This window comes from Falco rusticolus, chromosome 6 (assembly GCF_015220075.1).
Source record: "Falco rusticolus isolate bFalRus1 chromosome 6, bFalRus1.pri, whole genome shotgun sequence".
In the NCBI taxonomy this organism is placed as follows: domain Eukaryota; kingdom Metazoa; phylum Chordata; class Aves; order Falconiformes; family Falconidae; genus Falco; species Falco rusticolus.
In genome coordinates, this window is record NC_051192.1 from 62,374,882 (window position 1) to 62,399,223 (window position 24,342).

A 24,342-nucleotide genomic window follows, 5' to 3' on the forward strand; every position below is an offset into this window, starting at 1 on the left:
TCATCTCCCTAAATTCAGCTGCAAATTCAGCTCCTTAACTAAGTGCTGGGAAGTTCTCCCTCCATACCATGCAGCCAAAAGGAGAGCTTTGGAGAAGAGAACCAGGATGTAAGCAGGTATTCCCATTACAAGGGCTACTCCAGACAGTAAAACCATCAACAAGTATTTTCACAGGCTCTGCACATGATGCCACCAACTCAAAAAGAACAGCACTTGTGACCTGCCACCAACAAAGCTCTCAAGCATCGTTATTCACAGATTAAGCATGCATCTAGGCGCGCAAATAAATCCAGTCAATCCCATGATAATTTAAGCATGTGCCTCAAATGAAATACAAGACTGAATGTTCTTCTGGCTCAGGGCAGACTTTCACTACACACCTTTCAGTATGAGAAGAAAGCACAACGCTGAAGCAAAGAAGTGGACTGAAAAGAACAGGGCTACAAATCAGAATTTATTTTATTATCAGCATCTTATCTTTAAACCAGTCTTGCAGGGAAAGAATGGCAGGGAAGAGGCTCAAAAATTGTTTCAAAGATACTACTGCACTGGCTGGCTGCTAGTAGATTAATCATTTAGTGTCCACTTGGCAATAACTGTAATTGTTTTGGAAGACATTCATATTGCAAAATTGTAAGAGCACATAGTAAGAGTTAGTCAAGTCGAATCTAACAATTCTTCAATTTACATTTCCTTTAGATGTGTTATCTCAGTACAGAAAGAACCAACTTCAAGGAAAAAAAACAAACATCATGTGAATAAAGTTTATTGATTACCCAGACAACAAATCCAGCCCAGCAACTTGAGATCTCTCCAAGGGGAAAGAAAGAGATGGTATTTACAGAAACTGCTCCTAACGAGAAAACCTTAAGGCAAGGAAGGCAATCCTGAGAGCAATGAGTATCAGTTTTTATAAACAACTGTTTGCTGTTTTGCTTTTATAATTGCATTTCCCTTTCTAACTAAAGTCCCTATGTGCAACCCTCCTCCAGAAACACCCATGGCTAGGCTAGGGTGGCCAGAGCCAGGTTAAATCGCAGTAACTATGAGCAAAGCATGTTAAGCTCTGCTTAAGCTCACTTTGCCAGGAACAGCCTTAATTTTCTCAGTTTAAGAAAAATCCTGCAACAATCAGTGTCACCGAGGGACTGTCCTTTTCCCCTCTGTGATTTGAACAGCACAGTTTTGCACAGAGCACCATGATGGAGTATTCTATTTCTAAACTGAAACCCAGTGTCCTAAGTAGGTAAGTTTATCACTGGGCACTGAGCCCAAGGAAATAACTTTTCTTTAAAACAAACAAACAAAAAAGCAAAAGCTACTTCTCCCAAGTCTCCCCTCCTGACACACTAGTTTTGCTGAAAGCAATCATGGAGAAGTCTCCTTTGGTGGACCTGAGCCAGCAGGACTTGGGGAACCAACACGGGCCAATGCCCCTTTGTGGGGTTTCATATGGTTTTCTGCAGACTGAAGAAACTCCGTCCTGCATAGCTAATCCTCATTACGCTCTTTGTGTTACAGCTGCAGGATGCGGAGTGTTGAAGCTACAATACTTGGGGTAAGCAAGGAAACTTGACCACGTGGCTGTCGCAGTTTCTACAAGCACTTGGCTCTGCAGGTACTGGATTTGCTTTCGTCAGACATGAAGTACCTGCAGTTCCTCCGCTGTGAGAGAAAAGGAGCTAAAAAAAGAAAACAAGAGCAGCAAGCAACTATGGTTTAAAGAACGCTCTGAACTGGACTACAGCTAAGCTTGCATGCAAACAGATTTGGGTTTCCTGGACAAGCAGCCATGACAGGAGAGGAATTAAGTAAAAAGCCATTTGCCAAATACGACTTTCTAAAACAGTTTGTCAGAAAATGGCAGCTTTGGTGAAGTGAAGCAATAGGATGGAACAGACATTCTCACAGCATCACGTTTTTATTTAGAGAAGACAAATACGAAAAATATATATATATATATCTTGCAGATGGCCTGTCTCCGAGTGGCCCTGATAAAAGCCTCTGCGCCCTGACTCCAGGCCAGCCACATTCCAGCTCCAACTGCACAGCCTGCAGAAACATCAGCGGTAATTAAGAGAAGCCAATGGTAGTGATAAGTCAGACCTCTGTAAAAGAAATTCAGGCTGTGCTGATACAGGTCTTTTTTTTTTTTTTTTCTTTCACTTTTTGGTGGACTAACACGGTAGGCTCCTTATAAAGACAATTTCCAAGCACTTCACAGTTGCTCCTCCACTCTTGACTCACTGAATCCCAGATGGGACTCATGGCATCACTCATCCCAGCAGGTCTCCAGGAGAGTGCTAAGGACTTCATATGTGGCCACCATGCAGATATTGCTCTTCCAAATTGCCACACAAGCGTCTGAAAGGCAGCTCCTGAAAATATGCTCCTATCTCACAAAAAGCATTGAGAACCACTGATTTAGTCCAACACCTCTTGATCCAAAGAATTTCTCCAAAAATTTCTGCATCCAGCCACCACCCATTTGGCCTACGCCACATGTTTTCAGAAGATATGCAATCCTGACCTAAAAGCCCTCAGAGGATGGAGAGCCTACCATAGCCTGAAACAATTTGCTCTGAACAGTGATGTTCCTCCACCGTTAAGCAGGTGTACAGCACACAGCTCTTTGGGGAGAGGAAGGACAGGGGAATTTGATCATTTCGTACCATCTCCCTCTCGGTACCATACACAGCTCAGCGCTCACTTGTGCGGCTCACTGGAAGATTAGTTGGCTCGTTCAGACAGGCAAGGGTAGACCCTTAAGACGGTTAAGTGATTTGGGGCAGGATGATCATCTGTCTCTGCCCTGCCCACAATTAACTGTTCCATGGCCCTCATCGGTGCTAGGGCTAAGCGCTGCTGGGGGAGCAAGGGAAGCAGATGAGATGAGCCTCTTCCAGCATGATCAGGAGCACCCATCCTCCCTCAGCTTCCAGGGGTTTAAAGAAAGTTGGCACAAAGGGGGCCGATCCCATCAGTACTCCAGAATCCTGCGCATCCCACCCAAAGCTCAGTGTTTCAAACAGAAATTAAGCAACAAAGCTTTGTGGCAAGCTAATAAATCATGTTGTGTATCTACGTTCAGACGGTCATAAAGAGCATGACAAACTTAAAACAGCCTGCAAATTTCCAAAATTAAATGGTTCTTGGTGTTACAGAGGTCAGCCATCTGTTCAAGTGTTCATGTTACAATTAATTTAACCTTTCTTCTTCCGCTCTCCTCTCCTGACTCAAGCATACTCCCCAGGAAGAAGAAAACACAGCTGAAGTCACCGCACTTAAGAGAGCTCTCTTCTTCCACAAAGAACCACCCACAGAAAACACATTTATGGTTAGGACAGACTGTGGAAGCAAAGGAGAAAAGAAAAGTGGTGGAAAGAAGCAGTATGTTATCCAGGTCTCACAGGACAGCCAAAGCCTGCAGAGAGCCAAGACTGCAGGTGATGTTCAGAAGAGAACTCATCAGGCTCTAAAAGCTGCACTCAGCGTCCCTGCCATGGCAGGAGATGTCAGCACCTCCAGCCCATCTTTCTCAACCTCTGCTTGGGCTTGCAGGGCTCCTAGAAAAACTAGAGAGCGTTGCAACATCCAACTTTACACTGTCATCTCATGAAATGGAGGCCTTCACACTGAAACATGACTGCTCGTAATGGATTTCACATGTATTTCTAATGTAACTATTTGTTTTAAAAAAATAAACATTTTAAAAAAAAATTAAAAGCAGTCTGGAGTTACTCAGCAAACAAGGCCAGCCCCAGGCTGAAACTAAGCTTACAGTGAGAGAAGTGGGCTCCGAGCTGTGTATGGTATGAAGAGAGATGACACAAACCATCCAAATTCTGCTGTTCAGCATCCTTTCACAGCCTGGCTTATTCCAACCTTTCCTCTATTCCTTGTAATAAAAGGGGGGGAGGGGAGAAGATGATGATCAAGCTGAAGAATGAGGGAGACAAGGAGACAGAGCCAAAACAAGCTATTTTCAGGAAGAAACCAAGCCTGGGCAAGGGAAAAGTTAAAAGTTAAAAAGAAATGAAAGTGGGTGGATGAGAATGAGTTGGTCTTCTGCAACTGCCAAACCCTCCTGAAATGCCTCTTCAAGGAAACTGGCCAATATACTTCAGATCACGGGTAGCCCTTGTCCATCAGGACCTCTCTGGCACAAAGGAAAAGGCAATACACGCACCTCTACACCTCCAGCTTTAAGCTGGGATTGATGGCTTCACAGGAGACAAGGCAACACGCTACTTTATTGTGCATCATTTTAAACCAGGAGTTGGAACAGGTTTTGATGGAGGTATTTCGATAAAATTCTGTATAACAGAGACATGGTGCAGAACTACCTACTGAGTTAAACACAGCCGAGTTTAGATGGAGAAAAGTGCCACCATACTCACTTGGAAGCCCATCTAGGAACAGGTGTGAATCCTTGGTATTGCAGGTGGCTTCATTCAGAGGAATAACAGTGAATGAACTATCTGGAAAAATTGCCATTCATTATTTCCTAACACCTCCAGCTTAAAACCTAGCAAACACTTAGCAGCCTGACCTTTGGGATGAATGTAAAGCAGTGCTACAGCACCAAAACAAAATATTTTCCTGTTTTTTTTAAGGTCAATAGAACCCATATTACTTGAAGAATGGTGGCCTAAGGGGAATCTGTTTCACTGCAAAACTGTTTAGGCAGCTGCCATTAGTTTAAAAGCCCATTTTCGTTTAATGACTGCAGTTTCACATTCTCCCAGTGTCATGCATCATAACTGTCATCCCTAAACCTTAGATTTATGAAAGCATCCAGCAGCACCATTGTACTCAGAGGTCTTCTGATATTCCCATTATTAAACCACTTCTTGCAAGTTTTGACTTGCACTTAGGTATAGCAAACCATGGATTCTGCGTGGGTGCTGTCATGGAGCTGGATGCTCTTCTGATCTCCCGGGGTGTCTGGGAGTCCAGGCAGAGCCATCGTCACCCTCAACCAGGGCATCTCACAGAGCACGGGAGGCTGAAGGGAGAAGGATCCCTGAGATACAATGAGAAACAAAATCAAACTGTTAGATTTGTTTAGACAGAAATAGAACAACTCCCTTGCCATCGTGGGAAGGATTCAGGAGGGATGGAGAGCAGGGTAAGGCCCACTCTCCTGCTAAGACACACGTTATCCAGGGTGCAGAGAAAGCATGTAGCTGGAAGGGAATGCAACCACAGAGCTGGCAGACATCTGGAAACAACTGAAGAACCAGACAGTCTGCAAAACCAAACCCTCTTCCTCAGGGACTCAGCCTACAATCTTTAAAAGCACACTGACTCAAGAGGACAACCTGAAGTAATTTCCCAGGTACTCTACAACATTCAATATTTAGTACCTTCCTGCTTTGAAATATCTCTTGCACTTCCTATCTTCCATCAATCCTCCATTCAGCTGCCACTTTGCAGGTAAGTCCATCTCCCACTATCTTTACAGTGGTGAACAGGGACCATTCCATCCTATTACCTGATTCTAAGTGAGGAACAGAGCTTGTCAGATACCTTTGGGTCAAATTTAGAACAAAAAACCCAACCAAAACAAAAGGAAAAAGTGTTTTTCCTCAGATACAAAACACTTAGAAAGTATATGCAAACTCAGGGAAGATACTCCTAGTATATTCTGAAACCAGTCTGCTGAGAGCTTTTAACCCCTAAGTTTCTATTTTATACTCCTTCATTAACATATCTATTCTATGCTCCTTGTAACAGCGTTGAAATATTTATTTTGCCAGACAAGGTATTTTAACCTATAAGAAGACTTAAAACCAAACTGTCTTAGTGATTCCAGTATAAGTGATCAGAACTAGGTAATTAACTGCTCTGACATATAGGTAGTAAGGGCACATAACAATGAAACATGATATACATCGTTAAGGATACATGCCTTAACACGACATGCCACAAAACAACTTTTTGATGGTAAATCCCTAAAAGGAGACTTCCTCCACAAATTACAGAAATTAACATTCTTCCTAAATTATTTTTTTCCTGGCATTTCATTGAAGAAAATCTCAAATTATATTCTCCTTGAAATTCAGTGAAGACTGAAGATTATATTTTGTGGACTGAAAAATTCTGCAGTTGAACCCACCTTTACTGCAGTAGATTCACCACATTTTATGACCACGTTCCATTTGCTGATAAAATCAAAATTGAGACAATTCATTCTCAGGCTTTAAGGTGTAAGACAGACAGACAGCACCTAGCAAAGAAAATCTCTCGCACCCCTCCTGCACCAAAGCAGGAACAGAGATACCAGCTGGGATCTGCAGCTGTCCTCTTCCAGCTCTCCCGTCCTGCCTGCACTTGAGCGGAGTAGTTCAGTTGGAAGGGACCTACAATGATCATCCAGTCCAACTGCAGATCCTGATGCTTCATCCCAGACAAGAAGATTTAGACAAGGGGCTGATGGCCACATCTGCTTCCCCCAGCGATACAGGGCAGCTCTCTGGAAGGGAGCAACTTGGATTTTTGCCTGCTAAGAGACAAGATCTTCTAGTAACCCAAGGGCAGTATTTTATAAATACCAAATGCCTACAGAGAAGGAAATAAAACTGTCTGGCTTAGCTCAGACCCTCTTTGCTCACACAAAAAGCACCCCACTGATGCTCTGCTGGAACATCACCAGAATGCCATGCAGGAGGAAGGCAGTCTGGACAACGACCAGCAGATGCAACACTTGGTGGTGTCAGGGGGGAAAAAAAAAAAAAAAAAAATCAACCCCTCAGCCTCCCACAAGCCCTAAACCAAGCCCCCCCCCCCCCCCCCCCCCCAACCATTACACCAAAGCAATGGAGCCCAAGCCCCTGGCCGCAGCAGGAATGCAGCAACGAAGCTGCAGCTAAATGCTCAGGCCGGTAAGTCTGCGAGTGGTTAGCTAGTGAAATGGTTAACTTTGCCACCAAAACACTTAAATACAGCTAAAATACACGTTAACCATAAAAACGTGTACAATAAATGAGGGGTGTTGTTCTTTTTTAAAAACCCAAACACATTAGATAGATAAAACCCCTCAAAATAGGATGGGGTTTTCAGCCTTAACATTTCAAAGTTGTTTCCTGCCTTCAAGCCTGGCTATTCTCAAAACCACCATGCATCCCACGTCAAAATTATTCACATATTTTATTAAGGCAAAATTGACAACTTATGTGCATACGGAGATCAGACTTCACCAGCTGATTTCCATATCTAACCCAACAGCTCGTGGTCAGCAGGGAACAGGACTGAAAGACTTGGCAAGAAGCTAGCTGCGATGCTGCGCTGGCAAACCTCCAGCATCTTCTCATCCCTTCAGTGGACACTGTGCTGCCCACAGCCAATGGTGAGGCACCCAGCTGCTACCACTGGCTTTTTTTTTCTGTGCAAGGTAGAAGTCAAGTAATTACTGAAATTTATTCTGCATTCCTGGTAATTAAGGAGAAAGCTGTAAAAATCCCCATCGCTAATGTCTGCTTCATTCAAATGAAGGCTTGGAGGGGATGGAAATGCTTATCTGTGTCTACATGTGTTCATACTCACACAACTGGAGACCACCCTTGAGACAGCCGTGGCTGCTCATGGTAGCGTTCCCACCAGGATCCTGGTGCCTTTGGGTGCCACGAGCCACTCAGAGCAATTAAGCTGCTCACCAGCCAGGCCACCCTGGGATGCAGAGCCCAGGAGGACACCCACACTGAGCTGCTCCATCACAATTCCTCTTCTCCTGTCAATCATCGCCTCTCCTTCCAAATGCCAGAAAGACTCCCAGCAACTCCCCCAGCAAGACAGTGCTGCTCTGCATCCCCTGCCCTGCAGCAGCCCCCCATCCCAGCAAACCCTGGATGTGAGAAGGTACGGGGTGGGCCACGTCCTTCCTTCCTACCGCGCTCCCCAGAGAGGGGACTGCACCCAGTCTGCTTACGGGAAATGATCCCTGGCACATCATAACTCTTCTAGGCAATTCCTGAAGCACCAAAGCCACGCTGTGAAGCCATCTTTGCCCGCACAGCTGAACCAAACCATGCTGACTTTTAGTGGCAACTCCTCTGAGACCTATTGCAAAGGAAACTACTTTTGAGCAACTCCGTATTTGTCCCAGTTGAGGGAAATCATGCCTTACTTCTCACTGCATTCCCTTTCCAAGAAAGGCCATGCTGTTTTTTCCCTCCCCTCCTGGAAATGCAATACCTGGCAGTCTGTCTGACCCACAGGGATCCAGCCAGACATGTCATCCATAGATGTTTCTGCCTGCACCCCTCAGTCCAACTCAACCCTAGGGTATACATTTATTTTTGCTTTATCAGGGCACCAGGCTGCTGCAGGGTGATAAGGAAGAGAGGAACAAGAAAAGGATCCACACCAAATTACTGCATTTTTTTTTAATTAAGAGGGGTGGAGCCTGACATAAAACCAGCAAGGTGGAGGAACACGAGTGCTGGTACGATGTCCACAGGAGGTCTCATTTGCTTAAATTAGATGATCCTGCAAGGTGGATGAAATCCACTGCGTTCCCTCGGTGGCTGCCCAGGTAACTTCACCGAGCATCCCCAAACCCACTATCCTCTTACACCAAAGCCCCTCGCTTACACCAAAGCTTCTCCCAGCAAAGTACCAAGTCCCTAACCATAAGCCAAGAAGACCATTTTATTTCATTCCAAGCCTGGCCAACATGACGGAGGTCACATGAAAATTAAAGATGTAACAACTCACTGTAGACAAAAGGGGTGAGGTGGGGAAAAGCGTTGAGCTCATGACTAATCTTTGCAGTTCTTGCTATGGACAGGATTTGTCCAGCTATGTTGATTTTTTATAAAAATAGTAAATCGTATTACCCCCATGCTGCAAGACCAAAGATTCACAATGATACCTTAATACAGCTTAAACAAAAATAGCACTACCTGAGTCAATCTGAGCATGATAATGCTTTGTAATCCCACACTATTAGAGGATGAACAGTTGTATAGCAGTGAATCAACATGAAATACTTGCATTAAGAGACACTCTTTTCATGCTATATAGCAGCATCTATACAAAATGTAGAAGGCAGGTGGTGTTTGTAGGAGGCACAGAACATGATGGGGAAAACAGCGTATTACAAAATAATCCAAACCTGGCTCCCCACCATCTTCCCGCTTGGAAATCCTGGCTAATAACTTACATTTTTAAAAGCAAAGCCTGCTTTTAATTTTCCCCCACCACCACCACAGTAAAGAACTAATGAGAGAAGTTTGAATTTTAGAAGCTTTTGAAAACTGGGCAGCCCTGAAGTCTGTTTGCACCCAGGCAGAAGATTCATTCATAAAAACAAACATGGATGAACAGTAGTGTTGCACATTTATTCTGCTTTTTCTTCCTTAATATCCTTGAATGAGCTAACAGTATATATGGGAAAGTAAATGTGCCATACAACATAGAAAGCCTCAACAGCGAAAATGCTAATAAAACCTATTTATAACAAAAATGTAGAAGACAAAGACTCAAATAGAAATCTTAAAGGTGGTAAGAAGGCAAAATTCAAGCTTTGATTAGTAACACATTAAACCATAATAAATTCTTCTTAATTACTTTGTTACATAAGCCACTCGCACAAGGTACTTCATTTGCTATTGTGCTCCCCATTTGTTCTTTTTTAAGACACATTTTCCAATTCATTGCACTTTTGCTGTGTTCCCCCCCCCCGTGGTACAGTTGTATGTACAGCAGCGGACATCTGGCCCTCGCAGCTTCCCCCAGAGAGTTTCAGTAGACTGCAGGGAAGATAACAGCAATAGGTAACGACACCGAAGGGTCTCCCTTTCCCCAACAGGATTTGAATCCTCAAACCAGGGAATTTGCCGAGGTTGTGATGCAGAGAATACCCAGGAAAAGGGAAAAACAGCCACAGATAGCCCCTTGTCTTGCCCGTTCCCTCCTCCTCCACCCCGGTGCTCAGCCTGGCTCTGTTGCTGGTTTTTCCTCCCTGCAAAGCTCGGATGCTCACAGGGAGGGTGACCCCTGGGACCCTGGATATGGGGACATGGGTGGACTGTGGGGAAGGCAGTGAGATGCTGGCAGGGATAGTAGAGGAGAAGCTGTGCCAGCAGGCACCAGGACTCAGGGACAAGGACATCCTGGTGAGGGGGGATGTCCTAGTGATGGAGAAAGTCCCAGAGCCAGGCCATGAGAAGGTGCCCATGGCCCTGCTCTACGTACAGGAGCATTTCCAAAAACACCCCAGCACCAATGGCAAGAGTATTGCCCGATTTCCATGCTAAAACACAGGTGGTCCTGAGGTATCTCCAGGAGCCCACCCTCCAGTACTGCATGTGACTTCCCATTCAAGGGCAGCCTCCTTCCCTTGAAAACAAAGGCTGCACAGGTTTCACCTCAGCTTTCAGTTTAAAAATAAAACATTTCTCAAAGCCAGTTTGGAAGGACAGATCTGTCAGTCTTTGGCGGCAAAATGTTTCCCTTCAAAATTCAAGGCCTGGATGTTGCATCGATGCATGCCAACTCTGGACCGGAGAAGCAAGGAGCCCTGTTTCAGCCACAAAGCCCCGTGTCCACGCAAGAAACAGGCAGTTTCTGCTGTTGTTCATGCCATTTCACATCCCACCACCCTCTACCTTTCCTGGCTTTGGGTCACAACCACTCACGTGCTCCTCCAAAGCAGCACAGAGGCTACAGTGATGCCACTGCTGCGCCCCTCCTGCATCGCACCTGGGACCAGGACAGCCCTCATGCCTACACGACATCTCCAGCCTCCCAGCACAACCACCCCAGCAGCATCCCGCAAACTCCTGAGGCACAAGACCACCACCACCAGCATGGGTGCCCATTTGGCCATCGGGCCCAGGGTGGCCCTGACATGGGTCCGTCCCCCATCGCATCTGGCTCCCCGGTCTCCGCTGCTCCGAGCTGCTTATGCGCTTACAGGCAGAAACACAGGTAAGCAGCTTGCTCTGTCAGAGCCTGCCGTACCCTGTCAGGAGAGCACCCAAGTGCCTGTTCCTTCCCCAGCCAGCACCCTCACCTCCAGATGTGCTCAGCTGGGGTAAAATTCAAGCTACTTTCAGGCACTTTCACATATATATTTTGTTTTCATGACGCTATACTTTGCTCTGAAGCTACCCATGTGCCACCATCCACACATTACATTTTGGAAAACGCCCAGCTGGCTCAGCACCGAGCTGCCTTCAAGTCTGTCTCTTACGGCATGCTAAATACGGATGGACACAGCCAAACCCCCAGAAACTGTTACACTCTGGAGATGTGCCATCATACAGCATGGATCCTGAATTCCCAAACTGCAATAAAAGATGCACCTGAATTTGAAAAGACAAAGGGGAATACAGACCATTAAAGCAGAAAAAAAATGTGGTGTGTGAACACCTGACACCTCTATACTCTGTTAGCAAAAGTGCTTCGGGAGCCCAGGTTTCCCTGAAAGACCACAGGACCTTCACACTTTTGAAAGCACCACCTCAAGGGACTATCCAGGAGAAAGAACCATTAACTGTGGCAAGGGCAGTCTGGAGCATTAACAAGTATTTTTTACTTATAACATATTCAGGTGTTACCTAAAACGAAAAGAAAATCTAATTGTAAGTGCAATTTAAACTGACAGTTTAAAATTGCCTGGCCTTTACACACTTGGTGTTACAGCCACCCACCCCATACTCCCCTCTGCCCTCAGGAAAAGAGCTTGATTCATCTTTCAAAATCTCAGAAAGATCAACTGATGAATCAGGTCCCAATATAGCAATTACCAGTGTAAACAGCACGCAGGTTTGTAACACCGATCCAACCACAGCTGTGAGGCTGGGGGAGAGGAGGGGTTCGTAAGCTACTCACAAGAGCGTTTTAGCAAAAGGCACAATGGGATTAATGATTTAGCCTTGTAAGACTCATGTTTTAGGGACATTAAGTCTTAGTCAGAAGAACTGTCTGGGGTGAAATTAGGTTCCCTTATACAGAAAACATGGATAAATGCAGTTTATTAAGTAGATGTTTTCGTTGATGAAAGACATTTCATCGATAACATTTGTTATCGATAACAAATACATCGAAGGGGCATTGAATAATCCCCTTACAAATGCTGAATAAGCATTTTCTGGACAAAATGAACATGTATTTAGGGTGAACACCAGCACAGTACAACACACCAAACCCCAGAATCCTCCCCTGCTCCAACAACAAGCACGTGCAGATGGCTGGATTTCAACTGTACAGACACTTCACATCAACCTGGGATCACACATATCAAAAGGCACCTTATCTATGGAAAATACATTGATCTGGAAGATGCAGAAGTCCATTAGAGGTTTGGGACATTCAACTGCAAGTTCATTAGCCAGCCTGAATACACAAGAGCTCTAATAGCTTGTATCCTGTGCACTAGGGAAATGCAACTAAAGAATAAACTTCCTGAGCAATTAATGGGTAATGATATAATTTGGTTAATCTCATTGGAAAGAAATCTAGAATTGAAAGAGGAAACAGAGTATGTATTTCTCTAGAAACAATAAAAAAGTCACCAAAGGGTGTCACAGAGCAGAGTCCCAGCTGCCCTTGCTGGAAATCGGCTCCACCACAGGAAAAGAAGCTGCGGTGATTTACACCAGTGGGAGAGGTGGCTCTCCAGCTGCAACCAACACATCGGCATTTTTTAGCAATCTCATTCTCCTGCAGCTCTTAACTGATTTAATGTTTTGTTTACTTACAAATAAGGACCTAATGAAGTGCATACAAATGAAACACATGAAAGTCTTGGGTGCAGGCAGGACAAAATCAGTCACGCATGGCAGAGATTAGCACAAATTATGCAGCTCATTTAACCCTCTGGAAGTTGCATTCCTTTAGATTAACACAGTCGGACAAAACAGAAAGGAAAAAAAAAAACCCTAAGGGTACTCTGACACAGAAAACACTTTGCCCCACTGCACAAAAACAGGCTTTTAGTAAAAGATACAGCGTAAATTGTTCAGATTTTCCCTCAAGTCAAATATTTTTAAATATACAGCATCTTTTTCACTAATCAAGTCTCAGGAAATTCATTCGATGCAAAGGTAAAGCTTAACACTTTGATGCCAAACCCCTACTCAAAGATTGGCCCTGCCGGCTTTAAAATTAAAGCATGCCACAAGCTCAGCAAGTGCAAACCTCTGCACCCAATGCAGAACAAAAACCCAGCACTTGTATTTTCCATTACTAATTTAATTTTTCTATTACTAATTTAAAGAGTGCCTTGAAAGGAACAGGTTCTGGAAAGTACTCACCACCTATCTTGGAACCTCTTCAGAGAAAGTCCACAGGGCTTGATTGCCTGAAGGAGAAGACGCAAACCAAACACGCTTTACATTACAGCTTTCTTCCAAGTGACAACCTTCCCACCTTTTGGCCTCCCCTGTAAAAACCAATTTTCCCAGCTGAAAAAGAAATCAGAAGTAGTCTAAACATGCAAAACCCCTGCTCCAGATTTTACCTTACACTGAGAACAACCTTTTTGCCTTTATTTGCATTTTATTACTTGTCCTGAAATAGAAAACAGTTCCCATGTTGAAAAATGTACAGATTTGTCTTGAACACAGACAGCAAATTCTTCTGGTGTTCAAAAATCTGCTGAAACTACCTACCTACTTCAAATCTTTTTTGTAAAACACGTCTTTCAAAATAAGCAAGTATCAAGTTCAGATTCAGAAAGTTTGCTTGGCTTGTACCTCTATGTATTACTATGAGGTATTATGTATTATATAATACAGAAGTATTACTATGCCAAGATCTAAAAACAGGAGAAAAAGAAATAAACTATGAGAGCACCCGTTTCAAGTTTTCTGGAGCCATTAAGCATTGCTCTGAAAGGTTAGAAATCACTTCTCTTTCCATTTAGCACACTCCTCGAGAAAGCAGAGTATCATAATTTGCATCCCTTCAGCATCTGCCAGCTGTGAACCCTGAGGGTTGATCAGCGCTTAAGGAGTAACAGACCAGAGCACCAGGAGCAAGTTCAGCTGCTCCTGCGATTCCTAATCTCTTAAAATCTGTGGATTACAAAATCGAAAACAAGTGAATTTCTCTGGTTCCCACCCTCCTGCAGAGCTGACCGTGACTTCCACCACCACAGAGGCCAGGCACATCTGGGAAGCATTCATCTCCTCCAGCCCAACCACACCAACTTCTTTCCTGCCAGACCCTTGTCTGACCCAGTAACCCCGTAACTTCTGCAAACAAAATCCCATCGGGCTTGGGACCCTACCCCCAGGTACCTCCAAGCCCACCCCTAACACACACATTTGGTATGTCCAATGCAAAACCCCTGCCACAGAGACCCCAGACATTACCAAAGCCTCCCAACAGCCTCCTTCAACACTTCACCATCCCTACAAGTAGAAGTTTCTTCTTTTCGTGATGCCACTCAAACTCATTAACACTTGCCCAAACCCAAAGAGATACGGGGCAGGGTTCGCATATTTCTCCCCTTGCATCAGTCTTCCAGCCACTGCAAACCCGTTGTGCCAATCCTTTGCCTTCTCTCCAGACCAAACACACCACTCCTTTCCATCTTTCCTCTTGGTTCCTGTTCTTCAGATCCCCACTGGCCCCTCTCATTTTCTCCACGTGTCCCCCCAGATGCAGTGCCTCACGCTGGCTCCAGTACTGCAGTGATGCCAAAGCACCAGGAGACACAACGCAGGATGCAGCAAGTCCGTCCTGATTACGGAAGTCCACCTGCTGCTGTCGGGGCAGGATGATGCTGGTGAAGCGGCGTGTGACTGTTTGTGTGGCGCAGTTTTGGTAGCGGGGGCTGCTATGAGGAAAATTAACTCCATCTCAGCCAGACCCAATACAGTGACCCACCACGACCCCAAGGTGTTTTTCAGTGGAGCCCCTCCAACCACCCCTGGGTAGTCTGTACAGCCAACTCATTCACCGGGGACGATGGACCCTCCAAGTTAATTTTCTGGCTTTGTCCAAAGCTATTTGAAAATCTAACGCCACCTCTCAAGTGTTTGTAACCTCCCCTAGTTTGGAGCTACCTATCGAGTCTGAACCAGCATTTTGTCAGACGCATCAATCACAATGACCCAAGCCACAGGGTCCACCTCTGGAAATCCCCACCCAATTCTGAGTTTGATGACATATGGAGCTAAGCCTGCAGCACAGTTAGCACACCTACACCGCACCATCCAGAAGTCAACAGTTTCACCAAAATTTCTTTTCCCTAGCTTCCTTCTGAGAATATCAAAACAATGCCAAAATCCTAACTAGGACTGATATCATCTGCTTCTATCCTCAAGACCTGTTACCCTCCTGTAGAAGGAAATTAGGATGTCTGACATGATTTGTTCCAGACTAATCCATGCTGACTGTTACTCATAAGCACCCAGAAGATGCTTAGGTGGGAAATAACTTATTAACTTCCAGGAAAATACTGTAATAAAATTCAGAGTGACTGTACTGCAAGTCCATCTCCTCCTCTTTAAAAAAATTAGCACTATAGTTTTTGCTTTCTCATTGTTATGGAAACCTCACAAATTCACCACAGGTTTTCACAAATGACCACCCAGAAGAAACAGAAAAGAACCAAAGTCAAGCAGCCAGCTGAAATCCAGCTCCTACAAATCATGAGAATGAGACAAGTGTCATCGAGGTGAAGTCAGGGCACCCTGATCACTGGTGGTACTGGTTAACCAGCTTTTACAGAAGACCAACCCTGCCACATGTGTCCTCCAAGCATCTGGGGGGTTGTTTAAAACAAACCCTTCCCCGAGGACCAGAGAAGCTCAAAGAAAAAATAAAGAAAAAAGAGAAAAACCCTTAAGTGAGTGCTCCCTAAATGATTCTTTTCCTATTTTTCCCATATCTTCCCTTGTCAGTGCAGATGTTCTTCAGTCTTCTGCTCACAGGAAGGAAGATCCAAGACTCCATGAAATTTTTGATTACTCTTGAGATCCTGAGCAGCCACTTACAAATGTTGCAACCTGGCAGCAATACAAGCATTTAAACAAGTCATTTTAGCTTCAACATCTTTTTAGGAAGAAAACCTAGTATCCTCATTTTACGCAGGGATGGATGTTACCTCTCTAAGCTGCCAACCAAATGAAACCCAAGGGAAAGGCAAGGTAAGGACTGAACCTGGTCAATGGGAAAATAGGAAACACAACTCGGAAGCTCTTCTGATTTCTCTTCTGTGTTGCTGGTACAAAATTGTTGTGCCTTCCCGGTTCAACAGACCTTGCTGAGTAGTGCAAGATTATTTGGCCATATTTATATGGTCAAAATAAATGGCATTTCCCAGTCCTTGGCTAGATTCTGGCATCCTAAAAGATTTTTTGGAAAAAACCCCAGCAACTTAAATTATTATAATCATACAAAACCTTTGCTCTAACACAATGGGGTAAACCAGACAGCACACATTAATTTCTATGTTAACAGCACATAAAGTATTTAAATCCATTCCAAATTAAAACTTATAATTGAATTTGCAGAAGCAACTTATGGCAGAAATTCAATTACAAAGCAGAATTAAAGAAAGAGGTGTCAGTAACTTTTGGAGGCTGGGCAGGAACAGGCAAGTGCATCAATCTGCTATTTTCAGAGCTGCTAGCAAAAAGCTTAAGGAGAAGACTGCTCCAAAGAATCATTTGTAAAGATCCTCTTTATAAAAAGAGCTTTACAGACAGACTGGAGAAACCAAGGTGACAAATGGTCTTTTTCAGACTATGCTTTGACCTAGCTGGCAGGGGCAGAACTCCTTCGCAACAGTCACCCCTGCCGCCCCTGTGGGCACTGCAGCTCTGCCACATCCTGCAGCATCCTTGGACCTGCCTTAGCTTGCACCAAAACCGTTGCAGGCACCTTTATTTTTCTTTTGTCTTGTTTTCCAAAGTGATTTTAACCCCATTCTTTTGCTTTGAGTCATAGACATTCCGTATTAAGTAGCTTTCTTTCGATGTGATGGAGAAGCCTCAAGTGTTGTGAGCACTTTTTTCCTTTTAATGGCCACAATTTTACCCTGCCCTGTTCTAGCCTCCATTTGTTCTCCTTTGGCTGATACTATCCTTGATCAATCTCAGTGCTGATTATCGGTAAGTCCCTCCCACACCTCCAAGGTTCAGCTTTCATAACTGCATTAAGACAAATCAATGCTGTTATTAATGTTCCTGCATTTATGGATGGTATGACCTGCCTGCAAACACCATGTGCAGCCATGGATATAATCCCCAGCACTACATGAAGTCTCTGCTCTGCCTTACTTGCAATTTCTTCTTCAATTAAACTCTGCTATTTTATAAGAATATGCTGGGTTTTCTTTTTTTTTCTTCCAAATGCAAACTTGTGAGGGCTCATAGCGTATACAATTTTGCAGTTCCCTTTACATGTGGGTAGCAATAGTCCAGGGGCAGCACAGAAACTAACCATTTGCTCTGAAGTTGGGCTATGTGATCACTGTAGGTCCCTTCCAACTGTCCTCTTCTGTTCTAAATTCTATTCTGTTCTAAATTTTTCTCTAGTCCCTGCAGCTGGCCAGCTCATCACCCACCACTGCACCTCACCTTTGGCTGTTGCACTTCTACACGTGCTTGCAGACGCATCCAGACTGCACGTGTAGCTGTGGCAGCTGACAAACTATTCCGCAGTGTGTCCATGACTCCTTCCTCCGTAGCACAGTCTCTTCCTACTCACCTCTTACCCCCTTTCTCCTCCTCACCTTTCACACCAGACCTGTCACCCACCATGCCTGGAGCCCACCCAGCAGCTCTGAGAAGTCCCACCTCAACGTACAATTAAACCCACAGTACAAGGATACTCTCAGAGGACTCTATCCCCCAGGTTTGTTTTCTTTAAGGCCCCTACATCCCAGAAGAGGCATCAGGCAATTCACCCTGTCCCTTAAAGGACTGTCACTACCTAAGCTTGCTGTCAACCTGCGTAAGTCCCAGGTATCACTTACACCACTGGGCACGGCTCAGAGACCCCAGGTGGGACCTCAGCCCAGCGCAGGCACATTTCCCTCAGCTCCCGGGCAGGTTTTCCAGCCCATACTGAGCTCCAGGGTGCTACACCTATAGAGATTTAGACGCTGGCTAATGTAAAAGCTAATTCAAGTGTTCTCCTCAATAGGGTGCTATGGCTGCAGTACAGATCCATTTCAGGCTGCGCATCCCCTGAGGGGCTGGTATTGCTGAGAGGGATTTCTCTTGTGTCAACAGAATCAACTGCTGCCCCTCTTTTCTCTGCCTTCAATACCACTAGCTACACCTCTCCCATTACCATTTCACCTAAGCAATGTGCTTGCAACACCCCCAGAAATATTATATATAAATATTTTTTATATATATATTTATAAAAATACTATAATCCAACCACTGCAATGGGAAACTGATGTACAGAGACCCTGAGGCCTCCCCAGGAACATCTTGGGAGGTGTTTAGTTAAGCCAGAGACTGAATGTCCCTCCCTTGAGCCCTGGACCATCAGCCAAGCCACAAGTGCATCAGCTTCAGTAGCAGTCAGGAGAAGCGCCCTACACCTGCTTCCAGCTGTCATCACGATCATAACAACAGTGAATCTCAACTTGAACACATCAGACTGGACACATGCAGGAAGATGGTCAAACAGCCCAAAAGTTCTCAATGAAAGTTACCAGCAGTCATCAGAGTGAAGCATCACTTCTCGCAGGGAAGACTGCAACCAGGTGGCTGCCAAAGCATGAAGGAAACACCAAGCACTGACAGTACCAACAGTATCAGGAAACAAAGAGCGAGGAGTTTAAAACATTCATTGGAGGCCACGTTTGCTTATTTGGAGACCCTCCTGCACCTATTGATTGAAAAGGCTCCCAGGCTACTTTTGATGTCTCATGCTGTATAGCAGCCTGCACTTTCAGAAGGTGTCCAACTCGTACCAGCTCTCTGCCTTCAGGCTTTCTCCCTCTGCAATTTATTTGGACAAAGTTCCAACAAAAATTTTTGCAACCTGAAGCCTGTTGCAACATCACTGGTACCTACAACTGCTCTTGAAGCCACCTTGACACAGACTGATGAATTTAACCTGTAACAGTGGGATGAAATGCAAAGCCACACCCACTTCTCAGCAGAGAAGACAGAATAAAGAATGGTGGATATTGTACCACTTAAAAAAACCCAACCCAAGTCAGGGAGAGCGGGGCTGCTGGCTGTTGTGGGGATGGCAGTGTAATCTCTGCCCCAGCAGAAGGTCGTCCTCCTTCAGTTTCCCTTGGCACTCAGGTCTATCAGGTAAGTCAACAAGAGCATGGCCTCTGCTTGAATGTGGACTCTCCAAGTAAGAGACCTACGCCTCTGTCTGGAAGGCTGTGACTTGTGCTCCTACCCAAGCAGGAACATCATGCCTTAGCTGTGAGATGGCCAAGCTGGGCTCACAGAAGTCACAGGAATCTTATGAACGCATCTATCCCCTTGATTCTTACTGTGGGATTTTATGAAACACTCCGTGCTGCCCTGCACTTCTGCCGTACTGGATCTCTCTTTACAGCACAGAAACACTTGGACTACAATCCAAAAGGTTTGGACCTAAATGAGTAAAAGATTAGGTCTCCAGTGAGTAACTGCTGTTGCACACCTCCAAAACCCCCCACTCTGAGCAACCCTGAAGGTTTATTTATTGAACACATCTGCAATGTAATGGTTAAACCATTGACTGAAGAACAGCCTGAAGTGTGCAGTCCAAGAATCTTGTCTCTGGCTGATGCTATCATAACACAAACAGTTATCCCTGCCAGATTCAGGGGAAGAACAGGGAAACCTATGGAAACCAGAAGAGGCCTGTGCAAAGGAGAAACGTGCACTCCAACAAGGCCTATCATGAAATACATCATGCGCTACCGCACCACAGATTCATCTCGTTGGAGGCCGATCCAATTCCCCTGGCTTCGGAGGAGTTTTGCTCACTTCAACCCAAAGCTGCAGATTCCATTTCTGCATTACACGTCAGTTTTGGCTCCAGTCCCTCCTGCTAAAAGACCCTCTCACAAGCTGGCCGATAACTTTTGGCCACTGAGGATGACCGTTCAGTGATGCCCCGCTTCAGAGGGGTGAGCAAGCTGTACAAACATCTCCTCTGCCCAATTCAATGAGTAATTAATATCTGCATATCAATATCTTTAGTACAGTTTTACACAAAGCTATTTGGCTTATTAAGCACATCCCCAAACCTGGGTTCCACAAAAGCAACTAAAAGGAAACCACAACAGGGTAAGGAAGCTTTGCAAATTCAAGGGTAGGCAAGGGCTTTTTCAGGACAGCATTAGGGCTAAGACTAGAAGCCAAGCTGGGTAAGTTGATGTTATCATAGAACTGATTGCTAAAGCAAGCTGTATAAGCTTACACACTGCACTAAATTCCCCTAGAAGTTGCATGTGCATGAAAGCAGGAAAGGAAGGTATGGAAATTTGAAGACTGCCGACTAAATGCATTACATTTTATTTAATCTAATTTAAAGTGTCAGAGCAAGATGAATTATTTTCATTTAAGTATTTTTCCCTTACTGAGTTGCAGGGTTGCTTTGGTGTTTTGTTTTTTTTCAACAAGACTACTGACAAATGCCACGTACTGCCTGGTCTGACCTGCACACAAGCAATCAGCCTACAGTTAAAAAGGATACAGGCAGTTGGGGGCAGAACAGTGCCAGTTATTTAGTCTATTTCCTCTTCTAAAGTTTTTTTCAATACAATTAACTAAGTTCTGTCATTACGGATTCATTGTCCAGGAAGTTTTTCTCTTCCCCTTTTAAGCCTCCTTTCCAGCTGCATTTCCCTGCTTCACAGGATGCTCTAAACTGAACATTACATGCAAGTCACACAATAAAGATTTGGGAGGGATGGAGGGAATTAGGAAGGTCATGGTAAGGGAGGTATCTGCTAAAACCAGATTCGCTAAGCAGCTACCCAGGACATAGTGTCAACTGTCTTTTATTAAAGCAGACTGCAAATTTGTATCGGCTAATATACCAGGTGGAGGGACGTAACAGAGGAGCAGCTGAAAGCATTCAAAAACTTTCCAAGGACTGAATTGAAGCCTGAATTTATTCAAAAAACAAATTACAGTGATTAATGCTGCTATGGCACAGCCAAGGTGCCTCATATAACCTTAACACACTCTGCATATTGAGGCTCTTCTATGCTACATAAAACCACACTCCTGCTACGGAATATGGAGCTGTATTTAAATTGAGTTTATCACAAACTAGTGCTCCTGGGCAGATCACTGATGCGTTTAAAAAAATTTACACATTCTCATCTTTACAAGAGGCAAAACACCTTGAAAGCAAAGCAAAAACCAGATGCGCTGGTGTCTTGTTAACCTCCAGAGAGCTAGAAAAGCAACCTTAAGAGCAAAACCTCCTGTAAACATCAATCACAGCTTCAGAGGCTGTAAAATATCAACCTCAGGTGATAAAGGTTTTTCTAGGCTGATGGGTCTTCCCTGCTCTGCCAGGCCAGGCTGCCCCTTGCCCGCATGCAGCCCTCCCACAGCCTGCAGCTTACCTCAGCATGGGCTGTCCCAGCACAACTGGGGGACGTGGAGATGGGGCTCTACCAGCAGCAGGGCTGTCTGAAACACAGCCAGGTGAACCCCTCCTTGGGAGCCACAGGGACATATGGGTGACAGCACTGGGAGTCCCTTCCTCTTTGTACTTGGTGGGAGCCACAACCTGTGTGAAACCAGGCATCTGGAGAAGACTGATGGGTGACCACCTTGAAGACTACACTTTCGGACCTGTCACCATTGCTACTCCAGTTGGGGATTTTTCCACTGTCCTTGCAGTGCTGACTGACATTAAGAAATGGGCTTAAATGGAGACCGATAATGGGAAGCAGGAGCCTGGCATCTCTGTGGCTTGACCTAAGCATCTTCCTCTGGTCTGATCTGCCCATACACCGGGCATGAGACAGCATGAGCGCTCGCATGGAAAGCAGGAGGCACAACACCATACCCTTTGCGGTATTTAAAAGCTACTGACAGTTTGTCTTTCTGCCTAACGACTGCTATACCAGGAGGCACGCTCATTACAAGCTCCTGAGCAGGCATTAACATTCAACAGCCAGTCCAGCCTTTTGCAGGCGTACAGCTCAAGAATACTGAAACTTCCCCCAAAATGTTTTCATGAAAACTGAGCAAGCAATGCAGAGCATTTCCATTAGAAACATGCCTCCTCACCAAGCGTAAAAAGCCAGCAAGCCCATTAACGAGGAATAAAAGACCCCAGCACTAGCCATGGACACGAAGCACCTGAAAACAAAGCTTGGCACCAAGAGGCAGCTAATGGCCCAACACAAATGGCACCGGCCAACGCCTGCCTGTCAAGCTCCCAGTCCCCAGAAGGCAGCTAAGACAGCTGCTGAGGAAGAAAATCATTGAACATATCCTGCAACAAGCCAGAGCTCTGGAAGCAGCCAGCAAGGGTACTTTCACTTCCAAACCATGCCTTCCGAATTACACCCACAATAACGAGCACTCAGCAAATGCACTTTCCACTTGTTTCTGGTGCTATCAGTCCATAACAGCTTGCCTCTCTTAAGGGACAGGGCTTCTGGAAAGCTGCAGCACACACCTTGCAAACAGCCTGCCAACAGTCCCTGTCGGGGGTGACGAAAGACATGGGCAAACATCAGATTTGAGAAGAGGAGAAATTGCAGTCGACGCGTCTGAGCAGCTCAGATCTGGCAAAACCCACGTGCAGTAAGACATTTTGTCAGAAGAGAGACCCCTCCTGTGACAGGCACAGCGCTTGCTTCAGCTCTCTGCTCTGGGTGACCCAGCAGTCAGCAGCTGTCAGCAATGGGATCTTCTCCTGCAAAGACTCCTCTCCTCCTCCTAGCTAGCAGGGAGACGTTACTGGAGTCCCAGATTCCTCCTCCTGCAACCACAAACTGCTTTGGAGGGCTGTTTGCAATCTGAATGGGATGAGAGGGACTCTTTGCTCCTTTGCAAAGCGCCACCAAGGGCAGGAGGTTTCCCACGGGGACAGCCTGGCTGGGCAAGTCAGCCTTGCAGGCTCAGGGCATCCTTGAGGAAACTGGACAGGAGGGCTAGACGATGAATTAAAAATCAAGGGTGGTCTTCCCTCACACCGCATATCTCCTGAGAAAAACACAGCTCTTAGTAACAGAGCTCTAGGACCAGATGTAGGAATTAATGCCATTTTAAGAAGCATGACACGAGCAGAACAAAGTTGTGGCTGCAGTCTACAGAGCTCACTCTCATTTGCTTTCACACTATTACCTCAGCTCCAATTACTCTCAGCTGGAATGAAATCCAATTTCCATTTTTAAAAAATTCCGATACATCTTCTGGCAGGCTCACACTGTCTCCCAAGGGGGACAGGCACACGTGCAGTGACCAAACTCCCGTCCCAGCAACCTCAGAAAGGGCCACAGCCACCACTGAGGACACAGCACCCAGTGAAGCCCCCAGCCCATCAGTTACCAACAGCAAGGGAGCCCACTGAAATGAAAAGGTCTCCGACAACTGGCTTCAGTGGGTTTGCTCCATGTCAAACCTAAGCCAAGGGGAACCATTTGCCATGGGATTTGGGGGAATCAGGCTCCTTACACCAGGGACAGGCTTGGCCTGCCACCCTGCCACCACCCACTGGACGCAGCCATCCCGGCATCACTGCACAGAGCCAGGAGAGCAGCTGGAGACAGCACATGCTCGTTCCCACTTAAACGGTTCTGGCTTTCAGAAACTGGTCACAAAAAGGTGACTGTCAAATAGCTGTATTTCCAACCTCTGTTTTATGTTGCAGAAGTGCCTCCTTTAATAAACTCTTCGCACACAGGAGCATCCATTTTCCGCAAAGCGCCCCAGAATCTCTCTGAAGCAAAGCTGACATACATGAGCTCAAGAGCAATAAAACTCAGCCCAGAAAAAATCAAAGCAGTGTCTAATCTCTGAGGGCCTTTTACGCTCAGCCCGCTTTCCTCTCCCCTCTCCTCCGTACAGCAACTCCAGCTCTCTCAGCACAAGAGCTTTAGGAGGTCAGACACCAGTGACACAGGACACAGGGGTACTGATCACTCAAGAAGCAACTCGAAGCGGAAACTGGAAGGAACAGCAGAAGGCCCAGCTTGTTCCAGGCTGGTGCTTTGACCACTCTGCAGAGGACTACGAACGCGGCTGCCTGTGATACCCACCGGCCAGGCACCTCCTGCCAGGCCTGTGCTCCCCACACCTAAGCCTCAAGCCGCTGCCTTCCTTTCAGCTCTGGTGAAGGGGATACAGGGTTTTCAAGCATCTTCTAACGTATTTAACAGCTGTTGCTTCTAGGTCCTTTCCCAAGCACCGCAAACTACACTTGCTTTCTTCTGAA

The 24,342-nt window shown here is 45.5% G+C and overlaps 1 protein-coding gene across 3 annotated transcripts in view; it reads right to left on the minus strand.

The window, feature by feature from the left end:
* Positions 1-24,342, minus strand: part of HPCAL1 (hippocalcin like 1) — a 66,317-nt gene that overhangs the window by 36,753 nt on the left and 5,222 nt on the right. Inside the window, exon 2 of one of the 3 annotated variants that reach the window (XM_037391179.1) lies at positions 13,266-13,312. The exons of the other annotated variants lie outside the window; for them this stretch is intronic. The gene's annotated coding sequence lies outside the window, so the exon portion shown is untranslated. The remainder of the gene's footprint in view (positions 1-13,265; positions 13,313-24,342) is intronic. 3 annotated transcript variants of the gene reach the window in all.